A 19,248-nucleotide genomic window follows, 5' to 3' on the forward strand; every position below is an offset into this window, starting at 1 on the left:
TGCTGCAGCTGTCAGCCGGATGAACCGAAAAAAGACGTGACGTCTTTTGAAAAAATTGGTCTCCATCAAGTATGTTCACCTCGTCAAAGGTGATTTTGTGGTCGGCACATTCGCAGTGCTCGGCGAAGGGGGTTGCTTTTCGAGTTCAATTGCCGGGCGTCATTTTTGTGCTGCAATATGCGCCGACAGATTTTTTGTTTCGCCGATATACGAGGCAGAGCACTCGGAGCACGAGATTTTATAAATAACGCCTGGTTATTTTTCTTTGGGAATACGGTCTTTTGGTAGCGGCAGAAAACGGCAGACTGTTGAGGTAGGTTTGTGCGACACACAGACGTGTTTGCGCAGGATGCGTGCAAGCGCATCACTGGTGTTCGCCACGTATGGGAGCACAATGCGAGGGCGCTTCGTCGTTTCCGTGCTGACCGACCCTCTTGTCCTGCTAGCTCGACGGCGGGAAGCACATTGGAATAAAGGCGCGTGTATATCCATTCTTCTTCAGATCGGCCAAGCATAGGCCGCTGCCTGCTACTGCGGGCCTCAAACTTTAGTCGCCCCTGAGGAAGGGACCGAGTTGGTCGCGAAATGTTGGGTTCTAATAAATAATTTGGTTGGTGATAGTGTTTCTTAAACTAGTGGTTCATCACGCCGATTAACAAGCTAATGGCAGAAGGAGCACAGGTAACTTCTTCAAGAGCCTACATATGCTCTTTGCAACCATGTGTTCTTATTCCATCATTTACTATCAGCCAAAAAGAACTCAGTACTCTTGTTTGACAGCATTATCTGCACACTGGATTCACTTTCAGAGTTTATTTCGTTGCAACAAGGTGCCAATCACGACAAAGGCACTGGTCATCGAACAACAGAATGCCCAGTGCTCAGTTTAAAGGCAGCAAGGAAACAGAGGTAAACCTGCCAAGTACAATGATCAAGAACAATGTAGAAGCAGTGTTGTGTTGTGGCAATTATTCAAGGTAAATCTCTGTGCATCATCATTGTACAACAAAAAGAGTAAAAGCTGCATCCAGGTGGCGTAAAGCGTGGAAAAAAAAAAAAAAATGCTTTGCGGTATGACTTCCCTCTCAAAGAAGCATCGGCCCAATGCTCTACATTGAATAGAAAGGTAGGCAAAAATAAACATCAAGCAAAATATAAACAGTGTCCATCAGTTATAATAATAGGGATAGGCACACAACATACAATTTCTGGACATGTATCATCTCTGGGGTGCTGTCAGCAGCATCTGGGGACAATTCCATAGCCCATTTCATCTAGATGAGTGAACTTGATTCCAGTCGGGTCAGGCTAACTTCGAGCATGCGGGGGTTTAAACTACATGTACGCAAAATTCAACGACAAGAAAAAGATGCAGGCTAAGCACTTTAGTCTAGTCTTCCCCTAAATACCAAAGAACATTGCTGTTCACAGGGAATTCGGATCATTCGCGCTTCCGGCTGTGCACTGTTGCGGTGCGGTGCAGTAGGTCTTCGCCTCGACGAGTCGATGTGCAGCTCGCCGCAGTAGCAGCGCAGGCCTCTAGTAGATTCGGCATGTCTTCTGCCACGGCTCTGAGGTAGAATTTAAACGAATAATTTAGCTAGAAACATCCTTTTTCCTCGGTCTGCTAAGAGGAACGAGCATAATGCCATTTCACATACATACTTTGGACTGCCGAATGTTCTGCACGGCGAGGTGTGTGTGTGTGTGTTGTGCCGGCGCTAGATCTTCGGAGGTCGATGGACAGCGTAAATGCTAGGAATAGCTCGCTCGCATTACGGGCAGATCGAGGTGATAGTTTAGTGCGAAGCGAAAGCTGCTCGTGAATGTGCGTATCTCGATGCCAGATGATGGAGCTCGGTGCAGTACGTAGCATCGCCTGCAGCTATGTGCGTGACAGCGCTTGCCGTACACAATCCTGAGTGAAGACCGTGATCTATGTTAGAACGGATGCACTCTTCGTAACACGTACCTCATCGAGAGTCGCGGATAGCTGATATCCATTCACGCGTAGCAAGCGGAATGTGACGTCCGCCCTATCTTTACGAGAATCGAATGGATCCGCCTGACCCAGGGTTGCCAGGTCCAAAAAACGAAAAGTAGCCACAAAAATGGGAAAAGTAGCCAGAAAGTAGCCAACCAGAGGAAGAGCAATAAAAAGTAGCCAAAAAGGAGCCATGGGGCCATGCATGCGGCAGTAAATAGAGCGCTCACTGCAAAAAGACAACCAAAAAAATTCGTTTAATAGTTGTTTTATTGCAACGCTCGTGAAGAAACAAATGCCAGTTGCGTCTTATAGCAACTAAATCACGTAGAAAAGTTTTCTGAAAAAAAAAAAAAAAAGCTGGCTGCGTAACACGGCGATATTATATAAACAGACATAAAACTAAACTGACCAGATAAACACAAGCGTTATTAAAAACTTCTCTGTGATGATTAGAAACAGTATAAAATGCACAAAATTATGTCCACGAAAAGGTAAGTATAAAATGTTAGTGGAGTTGGACGTCTCAAACAATGGCTACAAAAGGAGAATACGACGAAACGAAACTGCAACCACTCAGGTACGATGTTCAGGCCTGTCGTAAATAGTTGAGTTGACCTTCTCAACCATGGTTTGGGTTTATCAAGGATACGGCCAATGTGTAGGGGGTGTTCACATGATCACACACACTTCTTTTTGATCATGACTACTAGACGTTGGACGGGAACCTTCGGTTTTTCAAGTATAATATTACATTATCGAGAGGCGTTTACCTTGCCTAGAGATATAGAAATCATTCTTTCATAGGTATACGGAGTATATTCGTAAGTTCCTTGACACCAGTGCCTAATAATGTTCGGCGAATTGCGGTCAATGAATGGTTGTCCCCGCTCATTGATCGCATTGAAAGTGCGCAACTGTTTTATTCAGTGAACAAACTAGAGTGCAAAAGCCACTTTCACACTGATATGACAAACCTATGAACGGAAGATGCACTCATGACAAATTTATTGTCAGCGGGTGCACGCTAAATAAGACCTACTGCGCGCAAATATGCACGGGCAAAGAAAAACATTTCGAAGCAGTTCGTGGTAAGCCTAGCTAGTGTGTTAGCTCGGTTGTTGTGATGTTTATCTAAGTTTGGCTAGCTAGCATAATACGTTTACACCCCCTTAGTTGGCCATCTATAATGCGAAGTTCCGCTTTAAGTGCAGTTAAATAATTAGCACTAATTAATTCGGTTTGATAACTAGCACAACTCATTTGCATTCAACCTAAGCTTTCGAAAGGTATATGACTCGATGCTATAATTCCAATTGTGGTTTTGATTGCATATAGCTCACTAATGCAAATATGGATCGCTAATTGAGAGCATTTGGATTCATCCTAAGCTTTTCAACGGTATATGACTTGATCGTCTAGCTCGAAGTTTAGTTTTATACAAAATTAACTAATTAACGCAGATTAATGAGGATCGCTACTACCACAGTGCCCTTACACTTGACCTAAGCTTCCCAACGGGATACGACTCGATGCTGCAGCGCAAATTTGGGTTTCAAGTGCGATTTACTAAATATTTAATTTGGCCCGTAGTTGGTCAAAATAAGTGTATAATTAACCAATGATCCAAACTCAAGGTTTATCACGTGACATATACTATGCTTAGCCAAGCTAGCTTGAAAGTAGCGAAATAGACTAAACGGCCGCTTTGGCTTTCTCTGATCTTAAAGTTTAAAGCACCAGCTTGGGTCGTTTTCTCGTTTTGCGAAGTTTTACAGCGGTGATGGAGTTCACGCTCAAAAAAAAAAGTACAAAGTCAGAGGCAGTACTAGATCCTGGAGCGCAGACCTGGCCCAAAAACGCGCGCTTCACTGATTGCTGTGGCCGGCCGGCGGGCGCCAGGGAGAAAAAGCGTGTCGTGCGCAGAGCTCACAGCCGCCGCACCATCTTAGCCGCGCGAGGAGAATTGAGGAGGAAAGCGCGGCGCGGAGGAGAGTGTCGCTACTTTCAAATTATCAAGGGATTTTGGTGGATGGATGTTAAGAGCATCCCCTTTGAAACAGGGTGGAGACAGTCGTCATCATGCACAGTTGGTTGTATTGCAGCGCTGCCGTTGATAGATTTGCTATCTGTCTGTCCATAAAAACGAGCATCCTGAACAGCGCGCAAACGGGCTCGTTGGAATAGGCGAAAATTTTTCAAAAGTAGCCAGAAAGTAGCCAAGTAGCCAACCTAAATTTTTTGTCGCCAGGCGGCTCAGAAAGTAGCCAATTTGGCGTAAAGTAGCCAAATCTGGCAACCCTGGCCTGACCTACTTAGCGATGATGATGATGATGATGATAGTGTTAGCTAGTCCCTTTGTAACGGGTGGACACCAGATTGGTGTCCCAGCTAATAATAAAAAAAAAAACCACACACACACACACACACACACACACACAATTGTCTAAAGAGACATCAACACAAGAAGGTCACACGCAGCACTTCACCTGGACACACCCCACAACCGCGCCTACCCTCACCAGGCTTTAGTTTCCCAGCGCCCCCTGCGAGCAGTGAGGCAAAACAAACACGTGACGTTGCTTGTGACGTCACAGTAACGTACTTTTGGCGGGGAATTTGATTGTCGTTTTACTTAAGAACGAAAAACAAGGCCAACAACGACGGAGGCAGAACGATGCTCGGATAAGACTGAAAAATGGACGCCGTAACTGTTCAGCCAACTTTACTTGACATGGATTTCTACTGTCAAGTTTTACGTTAACTGAAATGTTACGGAATCTTTAACCACCTTATCATAGCATCGTTCTGCCTCCGTCGTCGTTAGCCTAGTCTTTCGTCGCGCGTCATGTAAACGCATTCTGGGGCTTATTTCTTCGGGCACGTTTGTGAACAAGGGCCTTCAAGTGAATTCGGCAAGCACATGGATAGAATCACATGGCTTGAGACATTTCACTAAGGGCATAAATGAGTGAAGCTGTGCTGCATAGAAAGCCAGGCTTTATTAATTCACGCTTACTAGACGCTTCACGACAATGAAATAAAGCTTTAAGTGTAGAAAAGCGACTACCGCTCATTCGTCACGGTCTTCATGAAATCCTCGTGATAACAAAATGACCTGAGCGTAGGTCTCCAAACGAGACTCGGTGAGATTATAAAACGGTAAAAGATCTTGCTAACAAACAAAGTACATATCAGCGACAAAGAACAACAAAAACAAACGAACGGAATAACTAACGCTAGCGCTAGAACGCCAACCTGTAGGAGCTTAGGTAAGCAATTCAAATTGGGATTGCTAGTATTTAGAAGTTAATGCGTCTGAGAAGTGAAAATGCTCCAATAAATCTCGCCCTGTTCACGATTCCATTGTTTTACTCGCGCTTCATTTGCCACTGAGAGGAGTCAATGTGAGGTTACAAATTTACAACTTAAGCATTTAACATGTTCATGAGAAAGATCCCATAGACAATAGTAACATCACTGTGATAACAGCTAAAGCGCGTTCAGCGAACGTTGGTGCGGTAATACGAGGCAGTAAGCAAAACATGCAGCAAAGGGAGCGGAACGGAAGGCTTTGAGCAATGCGACACGTGTCTTGGGGGCAATAAAATCTCACCTTTACCGCTCAATTAAAACATGCAGCGATACGCCGCTCATGCAGACGTGTATCCGTAAAACAAGCCACCACTTTTGCGTCGTGCCTGGGAGGCCGAAGCGAGCCGCCGAGCTGTGACGCAGCATTGTCCCATCGTCCGGAAATGCGCACATGCAGCGGCAATCAGTTTCTCATCGAGCACAGACAGTCTTCGCCTTGCTGTAAAGCTCTACCACAACCAGCAGAATGAAATACTGACTGTTTGGTACAGATAACCCACTCTGACCAGTGTTGCCAAATGTCGGTGAGCAAAAGTAGCTGGATGGCAGCGTGAAAGTAGCTAAAAGTAGCTAAAAAATTTAGCAAGGAGCTAAAAGTAGCTAGATGTTTTCCCAAGAATTTTTATTTTATATTTTGCATATATAACGCATTTATGGGCAGCAGCTCTATTATTGTAAAAAGTAAACACAGCTATCAAGACACGGTTTCCTGCAGGTGACTACGCATGACAAGTGCTAACTAACGAATAACGAATGATCATAGAGTTAATACAAATACAGTCTTTGTAGTAACTCCGTAACTCTATGCGAATGATAAATGTGCTCAGGTTTCGATTCCGATAATTTAGGCAGACGTAGTTTTCGTAAAGCGTTAAAACTTGCACGCTAAGAAAAGACTAGCTATGAATGCATCACTGCTCTGTAAACATGTAAAGAATGGACTTTTATCTACTTTTAGCGCGTACACAGAGTCCTATGAACGGAGAGTAATGAAAGGTTTAATGACTGTCCAGGCGATATCTTCAGTCCGCGACTCGGCATAACTGTAGCATAACTCGGACCGGTAGGCTTCTTTCATCCGCTCGGTGCTGACCGTGCATGATCCGCAAAGAGAATCGAATCAGACAGTCGATTCCAGGCGCCTTATGGTCGCCTCGCAGGGAGCGTTAAGAGTTTAAGTAATAGCAATGCGTACACACATGCACAATAGTGTGCAGCGAGCACGACTTCGATGCTCATCGGATTCCCCAAGCTGCGCGATAAACGACACCCGTCAGAAGCTGAGCCACCACATCAGCCGCATCGCCTCGCCTCTCTTTACTTTGCGAGTTATTTTTTTCTTCTTTTTCCCGCTGAGGTAGACATGGAGGAATCTCCACGGAGGCAGAGGCGGCGGAGGCATACTAACACCCCCTAAGTGGCACCTTGTATTGCATCCTCCTCCTCTCTGCATGATATCTTTGTCTGGTTTGCGTCTTGTATAAAAACTACCTGATGACGCTGTACGTGCCTGACGTCAGTTTCATGATGTGTAGCGTCTGCGGGAAAATGTTTCACGCCATAATAGTAATTTTCCGAAATGTAGCCAGATTTAAGCTAAATTTAACCAAAATAGCTAGATTTGTAGCTAGATTTTGAAGAAAGGAGCTAAAACAGCTACTCGTAGCTAAACTAACTTTCTTGGTAGCTAGTTGAGTCCAAAAGTAGCTAAATCTAGCTACAAAGTAGCTAAATTGGCAACATTGACTCTGACCTGAACTTGCCGGCTCCGTGAACTGCGCATGCGCGCCCAGGACCAAAGTGGAAAGGAGGATATGTTGCTCTTCTAGACGGATGTGACGTCAAATAGCTTTTAGTGCTTGTTTTTTTATAGAAGTAAGCCTCAAACCCAGATGTTCACTGAGCCGCCCAAAGCGCCCAAAGTATGGCCCAAACAAGGAAGGCTGGCGCGCTTTTCAGACAACGAGCATTTGCGCTTTGCGAGCCCTAGGCACCCTAGGTTGTCTTTCATGCGTCGGTCTGCTGCAGTTTGCGGGCCATCATCCCGGTAGATGCAAACTCGGTGAAATGCGGATTCAGTTCGTGGATTATAGCCTTAAATTCAAGGGCGCAGCCCTCGGTGCAGTCCTACTGACTGCGGTGAGTCGTACATACATGCCCGCGAACTCTAAGTAAAGTATTTGTCGTCTTTCTGCCATCGCCTTCCTTGCAGCTTCTTTAACGAGTTTTTGCACGGCAGCGCAAGCATGCGTTATCCTCAATTATTGACGTGGCGTAATCGCGCTATCGCGCGACAGTCTCCGGGCGAAGGCGTGAGGAGACGACGAGACTGCCTCGTTTCATTGCGCTTGGAACAACTTCCATTCCTGCTGCTGTGCACCGATCGGTCGCCGGTTGCTGTTGTCTTCCGGATGCACTGGAGTATTGGGACATATGAGGCGACTAAAAGATAACGTAAAACTATTTCTGAGTTCGCTTATATTTGTTTGGGCAGTATAAGGCATTTTTGCGTGCGCCAGCGTGAACGCGCTGGTTTATAATCGGGGTTTTATTGCCTTCTTCGCAGCTTCAACCGATGGAGCGGCTCGGCTCATAGAAAATGTCGGGCTTCTTTCGGAAAACTGTTGGAAGGTAAGTGGCACTCATCTGTACAGACCATACGTGGTAGTGCTGCAATACATGAGTAATATCTGCGGACTGCTAAAAGCGGGGTTGCTGGCCAGCTGAGAGAGTTTAAACGTAAGTAGGCCCTGTGCGGACTGAGCCTCGAAGTGCAACAAGCCCGAAGTGCAACAAGCCTACTGCACAGCATGAAATGGCTACAAAAGTATGGTTATATACATGACCGAATTCATGTGCTTATTTGCACAGACCCTCCACTGTCAAGTACTCACTTATTTCGGTGTATGCAGCAATGAAAGTGACTTCATTACTCCTCAGCCAGCATAGGTTCATGCCTGTGACAATATCTGTCCTTTTACTGCCGAAATAACTGCATTGGTGGAACTCACTGAGCTTGTTTATATAGATTTAACACTTTGGATGCATGTTGCTACTGCAGAGTTCCCTAATATATATATATATATCTTTTGCCTGCTCCAACATAAATAGTTGGCAGTGCTTGGCTTCAAGCTGCTGCCAAAGCCATTGACAGCTTATTTGAAAAGAGAGCAATAATTAATCTGAGCTGGCATGTTTTGTGGGAGAGTGAGGCACCATTGCAGTTTCATGCAAGCCGCAGCATATTGGGCACTTACTGCACAAGTGATTTAACTTAGTCTCTTTGTTGCTATTTCAGTGCTTTGTAAGTGTGCTAAATATTTGTATTTGTGCTAGCATTGACAGCCAGTTTCGTTGCTACCTTTTTCCTTCTGCAGCAGGCACTCTCGCTTGTTTTACTCGAACCAAATTCTATTGTGAGTGAGTTTGCTGAATTTATGCAAACTAAATGTAATTGCAGTATTACTCTCATTTATTTACATCTGCAGAGGCAACGAATTCTTGGTGGCGACGAACGAGTTCCCTCCGCCAGTTCGATTACACCGCCACCTCAGTTGTGCAGTGAGCTGCGACTGGTGTGACCAAATGGATGCTCTCACTGCTTCCACAGGTTTAGAGCGTGCTCCCAGTTAAGTTTAAAACACCTTGCTTGCAATGTATTTAATCTTGTGTAATATTGTCACCGTTGCTGATATGCTATTATTTGAAAATCATTCTGGGTGGTTTGGAACACATGATTTGCAATGGGGGGAGGTGGGAAGCACAAATGTGTGACTGCAATTTTTTGCCAGTCTAGCTTCTAGCCTTGCGAATTAAAGTAACAGATTAATACCTGAACAGGCCTGACATTTATTGGAGAGTTTGTCATATAGAAGAAAACTTGATCCGGTGTGGAGGTAACACAGCTGTGGTTATCCGAGAAAATGTTATCCGTGTGTGATGGTGTTTAAAACATGGCATTGTCTTAGGTAACTTGGCATGGAATCGGCCACTTCTTGTACTCTCTTGACAGCATCTATTGTTCTATGTGCTAGGTGATATGCCTTCAGGGATAAGAGTAGATGGAGAATACCTCAGTAATCTGCAATTTGCTGATGACATTGCCCTGAAGCAGTCAGGATGACGGGCAGTAATGTGAGCAGGTTGTACGTCATGCTGGTCATAGAGGAAGTAAAAAAGCCTTAGAAGCAATGCAAAGGGGGAAATCGGCTGGTATGGGTAGGCAACTGCAGATCTTTGAAGAGTGGTAGGGAGATTGTGCTAGAAAAACTGCTTGCTTTGTGTGTGTAGTGCCTCACGACCTCAAGCGTATTAAAATCTTGGAAGGATCCTAACAGTACCATAATCTATGAGAAAGGGGCTGTCAAGCACTTGCAAACTTAAACTGATCGGGTTACTGTCCATTGCCTACAAGATAATAGAATTGGGAAAATCTTGGACTTTCTATCAGCTGAAAGAGCAGCTGGCTTTCGTAAGGGCTGCCATGTTTTTTAATGTGTCTGCCCTGCCGCTGTTGTGTGCTGGATTGTAGCCTACATCCACATCGGATAGGAGGCTGTGCAAACAAACTGCTCTTTACAGAAGGGACATAATTTGAACTGCCCATATCATACAATGCAGCAGCAGTAGTGAAAAGTGCCCCACAAGGAGTGACTTATTGTAGAATGGTTGCTTTATTGCGGTAGCGTAAAAGGCGTCACCCTTGAGAAAAATCACAACCATGCCTTTGGCAGGTGACATGGCCATGCACTGATTGGTTGTCTGGTTCTGCGATGTCATGAGGCCACATGATATGGCCGAACTGGCTGGAGCTCATATTGTGGAGAAGCGCAAAAGAGACAAAGAATCGAGAAAAGAGAGGACGACGCTATCTGGAGCTGCTAACTCAGGCAGCTCCTTTGAGGTGAGAGGGTGAGGTGGAATAGAACCCTCCGAGACCCTTGGATCCAGTATCAGACGTGCTACTCCACATTCATACAGCTTGGTTAAAACAGAGCTTTATACCCATGTTGGGCGGTCTTAGGCACAATGTGGTAGATTATGGTTGTATGCTGACGATTATGTGTGAGATAATACCGGCACAAATTAAGGGATTAGGGCTTATACCTTTCAGGACCGCTTTAAGCCAATCGTTCATATATGAATGATGGTTCTCACACACTGGCAGACGTAAATTTTCGTGTTTGGAACATGTAGCCCCATTTAGGCAGATAGTATGACAAAAGTAATTATAGTAACTAGTTCACAGGGATGGAAAGGCACAGAATCTGTCACTTGTTTCTGTGGGCACCTGAACTGTGTCGTAAGGGAAGGGAGGAGGGAGTCAAAGTGGAAAGACAGAAATGGGTGCTGTAGTGGAGGTCTGTGGAGTAATTTTGACCACCTAGGGATCTTTAACGCGCGCTGACATCACATAGCACACGGGTGCCACTTCGTTTGCATCGAAAGCAGCCGCCAGCGGTCGGGTTCGGACATGGGTACTCCGGCACAGTAATCTAGCATCTTAACCACTGCACTACCGCAGTGGGGCTATTGTGACAACCATAGTTTCTGTTTGTGTGCAGCTTGTTTATTTTTTTATTTTATTTTTTGTTCTTTCTGGCACAGTGTGACATTTAAAAAATTATTCGAAATAAAGAGGTCTTCGGCGCCATTCACACGATTCTGCTGCTTCTACTATAGTTTTCTTTTCATGAGAGCAGTAGCGAAGTCTCTTGAAGACAATTTTACTAGCTCTCAGTTCAGCTCAGATGATGAATCAGTCAAATGCCAGCCTCGAACTTCAGCTAGTGGCCAAGAAAAGCTTAGTTTCAATCTCTGATCACTCTTGGTCAGTTACACGTGCTCATTTTGTGTTCCTACTGTTCTGTTTCCATTCGCTGGGTTTCAGCAGCAATGAAAGCTTGGTACTACTTGATATGGCTTCTCCAGAACTTCAAGTGTGGAACTTCTTCAAGCAAATCGAGTTGAGTTTGAACACCGAGCTCCTATTGCAGATTTTCAAATTTGATGGCAAACTCTCCCACCTTGTGGAGAACATATCACCAAATAATCCAGTCATAAATCCTGAAAGGTTTGGAAATGCCAATGCTATAAACTGTAAAATGAGTAGAGGAAGGCCGAGCTTAAAAATGGGTGTTTTCAGCAACTTAGCTATATTTCTGAGAGAACAGCACACCTTCAAAATGAACTTCAGAACGTAAATTATTACTTCCTTGGCAGTTGGGCTTCGCTGCATTCTGTTAGTGTGATGTGGAGAATAGGTACATGAGACTCTCAACAACTGCTGCAGGAAATCAAGAATGACCACTGCTTCCAAACAGCACTACGAAAAACAGAAATCTGCCGATAGGTGCACCATATCTTTACTAGTAATAAAAGAGGCAGTGTAGCATATTTTTAATATTCTGAATTATTTTTCTTGCTGGCTTATTTTGATATTCATGCCCCCTTTTCTTTCACTTTTTGGATTTTTTCTGCAAATTTCGGAGAAAAAGGTTTTTATGTTATGTATAAAGCCAAAACAAAAACATGGGCATTTATTTAATTGAGGATCAAAATACCTGCATTTAAGTATTATCTAATAGCATGATTGTGTAAATATTTTATTTAATAAACAAATTACATGGTGCTGAAGGAGTTGAGGCAAAAAAAAAGACTTCTTCATTTTCAAGCTGTAGTTTAAGAAATGAGCATTTTTCTGCCTTTTGTATATCCTCAAGATTTTATTACAATTTCTTGTTTTTATGTTCATGTTTGACAATACGTTGTGAATATTTTGCCCAGTGCTGAGAATTTATCTTATGTATTATGCTTATATTCACAATATTCACGTGTTTAGAGGGCATTTAAATAGCTGTATTTTAATTGGCTCATGTGCGTCATGTACAGAAGGTGTGATCAGAAATTGTCATCGAAAAACGTCCTTCATACTGGAACTTGCGTGTGAAGAGCTCTGGCAGGTGCGTGCTCTGTTGCAGAGAGGAGGAAAGGAGGCATCCTGGCTGTGCAAACCGCCGCGGAGAGGTGACAAAGAGGCTAATGGCAACCCCATGCATACTCGGGCCACTTATGCGCTTATACACAGGACCTCGGAGGATGGGCGTGTGGTATTCGACCTGTCATTTGATGTGTGTAACTAGAAGGCTGCATTCCCTGCACCGTACCTATTAGTCACATATTCTAATTCTGGTGCCGGGTTGTGTTCGCCTTAGCAATCTTAGAGCTCTTAAGCACTTCCTACATTTTTTTTTTTTTTTTTTTTTTTTGTAGGTTGCAGCAAAGTTCTTTAAACACTTCATTTATAAAATAGCAAGGTGCATGTATGCGATCAAGGATCCACAAGGGAAGCTGCAGACGGGAGCTGTTGACGCTACCATGCTATACTCTTAAAGACAGATCTCAAGTGTCTCCTAAATTTTTATAACAAAACGAACATCCGCACAGTGTTTGCTGGAGATGCTTACAACCCTGCTGTCCTGTCCGAAGACAGGGGTACATGCATTACTGCCCGCCATATGCAAGGCCAGCCACAATTAAACATTCGTTACCAGAGTAACATGATTGCCTGGCTTTTTTGTGTGTTCACTTCCTTAGCATACTGTAGCATAGTCATAGTAGTGTGCACCTTTCCAATAAGTGGTCACGGGGTGTCACCATATTACCTGCTGTACTGCTTTGTGCATTTGGTGCTAGCACAGTGGAAGCAGAGCCGGTTTGCAGCAGTCCAGAGAGGAGGAGCGAACAATATGGTGGCACCGAGTAACTTATTGGAAAGGTGTATATAGATTGCTTGTTCCTGCAAGATGCGGGTTAAACTGCTCTCATACGAACAGTTTCGATCCTCATTGAACTGGATCTACATTCAACTCATTGTAGATCGAGGTTGTCACACGGCAACTGTCAAGTGCAGTTGAGCTCGAGCCTGCTTGACTCAAGGTTGCTTCCTCAATCGCTCTCGAGATTTCAAGCACACTCAAAAGCGGTCATTGACACCCTCGTCATCAACGAGCTCTAAAACTTGAAAACGAATAAATGCAATAGAACTGCACATCATCATCATCATCATCAGCCTGATTATACCCACTGCAGGGCGAAGGCCTCTCCCATATTTCTCCACTTAACCCGGTTCTGTGCTAGCTGCATCCACTTGACCCCTGCGAACTTCTTAATCTCATCCGCCCACCTAACTTTCTGCCGCCCCCTGCTACGCTTTCCTTCCCTTGGAATCCAGTTTGTTACCCGTTTGTTAACTGCACATAATAACACATAAATGTATTAAAAGGCATGATAGAACATTCGTAGAACGGCTAATTTTATAATATTGACACCGTAGTCTACTGCCAGTAGAAGCTAAGGTGGCGTTCTCTTCGACTGCGTCAGCGTGGAAACAGTAGAGCGGAAGAGAAACTGCACTGTAGCACTTGACCGCTGGGAAGATAGGTTAGATGACCTGAGGCGCCAAAAGCGGAATGCTGCTGTGTACACTGAAATCGTGCAATCATTACCCCAATCTTAAATTTCCTTTTGAGACTCATTGCGACTGACAGCAGACGACGGACCACGTAGGAAATTTCTCAATGCTGACTGAAAACGCCCGTGTAGCACCGGATGCTTCAATCCTTCTTGAAAGCCTGAATGCAGATTGAGTTCAATGAGGATCGGAAGTGTTTGTGTGGCAGAGGGATTAGTGTAGTGCAGCTAAAGCTTTGTGTTAGTTGGTGTGCACAAGTTGGGTGGCCGAGCTGTGTTAAATGGTATTACAATGCATATTTAGAAAACAAAACAGGGCACCCCAAACGGTTTATTCAACTTCTCAGATTATTTGGCATTACACACATTGTCTTGAAAGCAGTCCACAATATGGCCAGCACAACTTATGTCCTTGCTTATTTCAGATTGTTCATTTAAGAGAGCTAACATATTCAAGGGCTACTGACCAGGCTGACATTTTAACCAAGCCCGATAAGGCGTTTGACATGGTCTCTGCGAAATACTGCAGCGATGCACACACTGGAAAGCAACAAAATGCAAACCAAAGCTCTCATGGTCCTTTTAAAACAGCCAAACCTCCTCATCCTTTGCGCTGGCCATCGAACTTTGTCGATGAGGTACCAACAGATACTGCATCCATTGGTTTCTCTCTGACTGATGGGCGAGGGGTGTCACTTGGTCTGCTGATGTCACGCACTTTTTTGTCTTGCATTTCGTTTTCACTCATGCATACACTCACACAAGAAAGAAGGCTTTTAGTTTCTTGCCCTTGTCTATGCATGCTTCAGCGTGTTCTGTGCACTGTGCTATTCATACACCAACGGCTGGACTCAAGTGGCAGCGGCGCGCACTTTCATACAGCCTGCGCATTCGCCGCAGATATAATGGCAGCTCTTCTAGGCAAGCAGTGCTCTCTTCCCCGTGAAGTTAGTGCAGGATTTACACAACCCTGGCCACTCGCTTCTGTGGCGGCGCCCGGTGTGCACCTGCGTTCGCGCCTTCAAACGTTCAAGTGTTCAGTTTACGGAGTGAGCGAAATACTTAGAGAAATTATGTAGTCTCAATTTTGTGTGCGCAAAAGCGGTGCAGTGTAGGCTCAGGCAACAGTATTATTTAGCACATTTTGATCGTAGTAATACTTACTTTGTCTTATTTCTTACAGTGCGCAACATGTGCTAATTACCATCTGAATACAACAGTGATTTGGGTTATCAGTCTGCAGTAAGGCAAGTAGCAGCATACTATTGTAAGGTCAGTCCCATTATGCTGCACAAAAGCTGATTTTTTTCTTCCTGCTGTAACATTGTTTCCTTCATGATATGAGGGGAACTGTCAAAAATGCATTGACATGGCTACAGAAGCACAGAATTTATCACATGAACATTTTTGGCTTCTCGGGCCTGTTCTGCCAGGCCTGTTAAAATTAGTGGCCGAGCAAGGAGGAGTACCTGTTTTGCCTACATGCATTGTTTCAAATGATATGCCAGTGTGACGGCATCTTTTCGCTTTTGGGCACATTTCTGTCTGCTTCTGCACATGTACCAAAAGTTTGGGCGCCTTCACGTGTCTGCAAGTCAGGCTGGTCGTTTACCTGTTTTAAGTTGTTAGTGCAAATTAAAAAAAAAAGGTAACCTGCTCTTATTGCACTTTTTGTGCACTTTGAACAGCGCATTCACTGTAACTGCTTTTCCTGTTCTGAGGCGTGCGCAACATCACCTCGAAATAACAGGAGACATTCATCACCATCCTCATATAAGGATAGTAGGAAAGCCTTCCGACCCTTGTCTTTGCCTGCCACCTATGTTGCTAAGCCCTGCGGCTAGTTTGTAACGAAGCTAACTTCATGACAATAGTTGAGCTTCTCGGCCGCAGCGTGCTTTTGGTATTTCCTTCGGTCCGGACCCATACGTATGCTTTCTGCCACGCATTTGAACTTTATTTCCTCTGAACGACGTGCCCACGCCTGCAAGTTTGAAAAACTTGCGGTGTTTCCTTTCATCAATTTCCGAGTGATGGAGAACTCTGTTCCAATAATTTAGCTATATTTTATGCGAGTTTTTCCCTGGTTTTGGCTCTTCGGCAAGATGCTGATACACAGCCAGAGCCTGTAAGGATGGCTCACGGCTGGCACACCTATCATCTATAACTCTCAGTACAGCGGCAGAAATCACTGCAGGTCGCTCTGAACGCTCAAGTTCATGACATCTCGTTGGCAAGAATCACAACCGGGTGAAAGTGCAGGCTTGCAGCCGCAGGCTTGGCCAGCCTCCGCTTTTTTTTTTTTTTCCAGCTTGTTGCACACCAAATGACGGCATCACTGAGTAGACGCGTCAATGCCACACAGTGCCACGATTTCGCAGCTGTAGCAGACAGGAAGCACCCTCCATGCATAGGTCGTAAAGAGCGCACCGTCGCCACTTGAATCCAGCCATGGTACACCATGCATAACCATGAATACAGAAAACACAGAACATCCATACATGCACGGGCTTGGTTTCCTAAGAAAGGCCAGACGCCTCGCACCTATGCTTCGGCCACCCATTGAGCTCAGCCTCTCCCACTCCTCCTCCTTATTGGCATTGTAGCTGGATGAGCCGAAGGTCACTGGTGGTGCTTGGGTAGCAGAAAGCAAGAAAAAAAAAAAGCTGCGGCGGTAGCTTTTTGATGAAAGGCAAAAAGCAAGGCACCCGTGTTTGTGCAATGTCAGTGCACCTTAAAGAAAGAACTCCAGGTGGTCGGAATTGTTGGGGACCTTCACTATGGCGTCTTTCATACCTGAGTCGTTTTTGGACGTTAAACCCCACAAACCAACCAGCAAGAAAAAAAAAAATAATGCCTGTAAAAGTCGGGGCCATAATGACTGCATTTGATGCGTTCTCATAGCTGTTTTTACCCAGCACAGGGCAGCCAGCGTTTTCATTTTGTTGACCAAACCAACATGGCGGGCATAGTTTCTCAAAGCACTAAGAGATGGCGCTCCACATTTCGCGTATTTAGGGAGCCTACATGTACCAGCCCTACGCGTATTCTCTTGTGGAGGCTAGTCAACCAGGGAGGAGGGAGAGACTCTTTGGTGATGGAAGGGAAGGAGAGAAACATACCGGTTTTGATGGTTGTAGCTCTGTTATTAACGAGTCTGCTGCAAAAGTATTTTTGGCCATCGCGCATTCTGAAGGCGCTGCCTCATAGACAGCAGGTTTGAACACATTTTCGAATCTAGGGTGGTTCATAAACAAGTTCAGTTTATGGAATCGCACCTGAAAACGAAAGGAATGATTGAAGCAGGAGAAATGATAGCACCTTAAAATAGAAACAAAAGGTGGATGGGTTTTAAGATGCTTTGCAGCTGTTTTCCACTTGCCCAAAGGCAGTGCAGAGTTTTGGCCGGTGTGCAATGAGCAGTTGGGCACATGGTTTCGCTGATGGCATGGCAGCTGCGTGCTGGTTGGTGACATTTTATACACAAGGTCTTGTAGACTTTGTGTCTAGTTGGAAAAAAAGAGGATTGTAGCAAATGAGCATTTATGCTGAAATAATTTTGTGAGTATCTTCAAAGAGCAGCCTTTTTTAAAAAATGGCTGCTTTCCATGAAAACATGGCATTAGATTTTTGCTTTTCTAGATGGGGTTTTAAATTTTGTTTTGATGGTTTCTTGCAATCTTTTGCTTGTTCTTCACGACAAATGTATTTACTTCATAGCTTGCAATAAAATGCTTCCATTGCAAATAAGCATTCCTTGTGTGTCGTGCTCTTTGGTCTCATTATTTTGAAGCCATGACAATCGGAAAACATTTGGGAGAACAGCACTGCATCATGTCTACATTATATTCCTGTAGAAAAAGAGAACGGGCATTGCAGTTGATGTCGATGAGACTGAAATCGACATTTGTTTCAGCTAAACTGTTTCCTCGATTTCGAATCTGGTTTGGGCTATTGCATGTCTAAGGCCCCAGCCAAATATTGCCCACTGCCTCAATAACAGCACATGCTCAAGGACCTAAAGAAACTACAAGATGAAAGTTTATTTTTCAACCCTTTGTGATGAGAGCAACTTTACAACAGGTAGAGGTATTGACATGGCACACAGGGATCGGGAATGCCAAAACCTAATGCGGTCTATGAAAGACGGCAAGTATGGGAAAGAGCTAATTAATTTTGACTGCTTGGTGTCCTTTTTATATGCACTGACATTGTATAGCCCACAGGTGTCTTTACATCTTGCCTCTGCCAAAATGTAGCCATGTATTTAATCTTAAAACCTTAGGATTAGCAGTTGAATGCATAGCCACAAAGTCACTGCTGCACATAGGTAGGAAGGTTTCGGACGTAGGAAGGGAGTAATGTTTTTAAGCCAGGTAGTCGCTCTGAATCTGAACCATGAGAAACATTTCCCCAAGAGCAAAAAGAGGTGAATGTAAATTTGGAAGGTGCTGTACATATAATGTAATAAAAGGCAGCTTGCTATCATGTGATCATTTGAAAGGCTGAAAAGTGGATATTAAAGCATTAGTTTAAAATACCTAAGCAAAGGACAGTGCAGCAGGTTATAGAAAGTAAAATAATTTGGAAAACCTTCACAAACACAGTTGTGGATTAAAGTACAGTTTCAAGGTAATCATAACAAGGAAGTAGTAATCGGCTATTATTGAAATGAGCAGGCCCTATTTGCCCTGGGCAGGTGGCGTCCTTGGTCCAAAAAGGTGAGGGCATAAGCAGGTCCTCATCTGATGGTTTGTGTGGGTGGTACTTCTATGCTGCCGCAACACCATACCATATGACACAGAGTGCTGGGCATCTTGCAGTAGAGTACCTGCAGTTGAGATTGCAGCACATGGTGCACATCTTTGAGTATGAAGATGCAGAAAACTGAAAAGAAGCATTAGAGTGGGACATGTAATCCAGGAAATAGGGCTTTTCAGCTAATCGATTAGGTTTCGAGGGAGTGAAACAAGCAAGGAATACCAGACACTGGGATGAAGAGATAATGTCGGCAAATGAGCCAAGGTTGGCGGCTGCAGCTAACGCATGAAGCAGCGATGATTGCAGACCATTAATTCCCTTCAGCATACCTAATGCAGGCAGTGATGATGAATCAAAACTCTGTTGCAAATTTATGAAATAACTATAGATATGTAACTGCACTGTGGGAAGCCACTTAGCCACTTGATTTTTCTTCCAAGTTTTTTGTTATGAATGGACAGAGTGAAAATGCGCAAAGGAAATAAATGCCAGACTAGGAATAAGTGTAGTCCTTCATTGAATGGCTCTAGTGTCGCATTGCTGAACTGTGGTTTAAACGTTACTTGTGGCAAGATAAATGAGTCATATAGCCTCTGGGTGGCTTGCAGAGAGAGCTGAACTGAGAAGAGAGAACTCGAGAGAACTGCAGAGACTTG

The 19,248-nt window shown here is 44.4% G+C and overlaps 2 long non-coding RNA genes across 2 annotated transcripts; both read left to right on the forward strand.

Annotated features, from left to right (window-relative positions):
• The first annotated feature begins 7,259 nt into the window (after window positions 1–7,259).
• On the forward strand, window positions 7,260–8,983 carry LOC146207041 (uncharacterized). Its single transcript, XR_014704974.1, has 3 exons — window positions 7,260–7,813; window positions 7,926–7,990; window positions 8,848–8,983. It is a non-coding gene; the product is annotated as an uncharacterized LOC146207041 (long non-coding RNA).
• A 12-nt stretch (window positions 8,984–8,995) lies between these two features.
• Window positions 8,996–17,602, forward strand: LOC146207042 (uncharacterized). The gene is made up of 2 exons (XR_014704969.1): window positions 8,996–10,262; window positions 12,632–17,602. It is a non-coding gene; the product is annotated as an uncharacterized LOC146207042 (long non-coding RNA).
• Window positions 17,603–19,248: the final 1,646 nt, after the last annotated feature.

The sequence above is a fragment of the Amblyomma maculatum genome, chromosome 1 (genome assembly GCF_055883805.1).
Source record: "Amblyomma maculatum isolate TAMU_Amacu chromosome 1, ASM5588380v1, whole genome shotgun sequence".
NCBI classification, from domain to species: Eukaryota; Metazoa; Arthropoda; class Arachnida; order Ixodida; family Ixodidae; genus Amblyomma; species Amblyomma maculatum.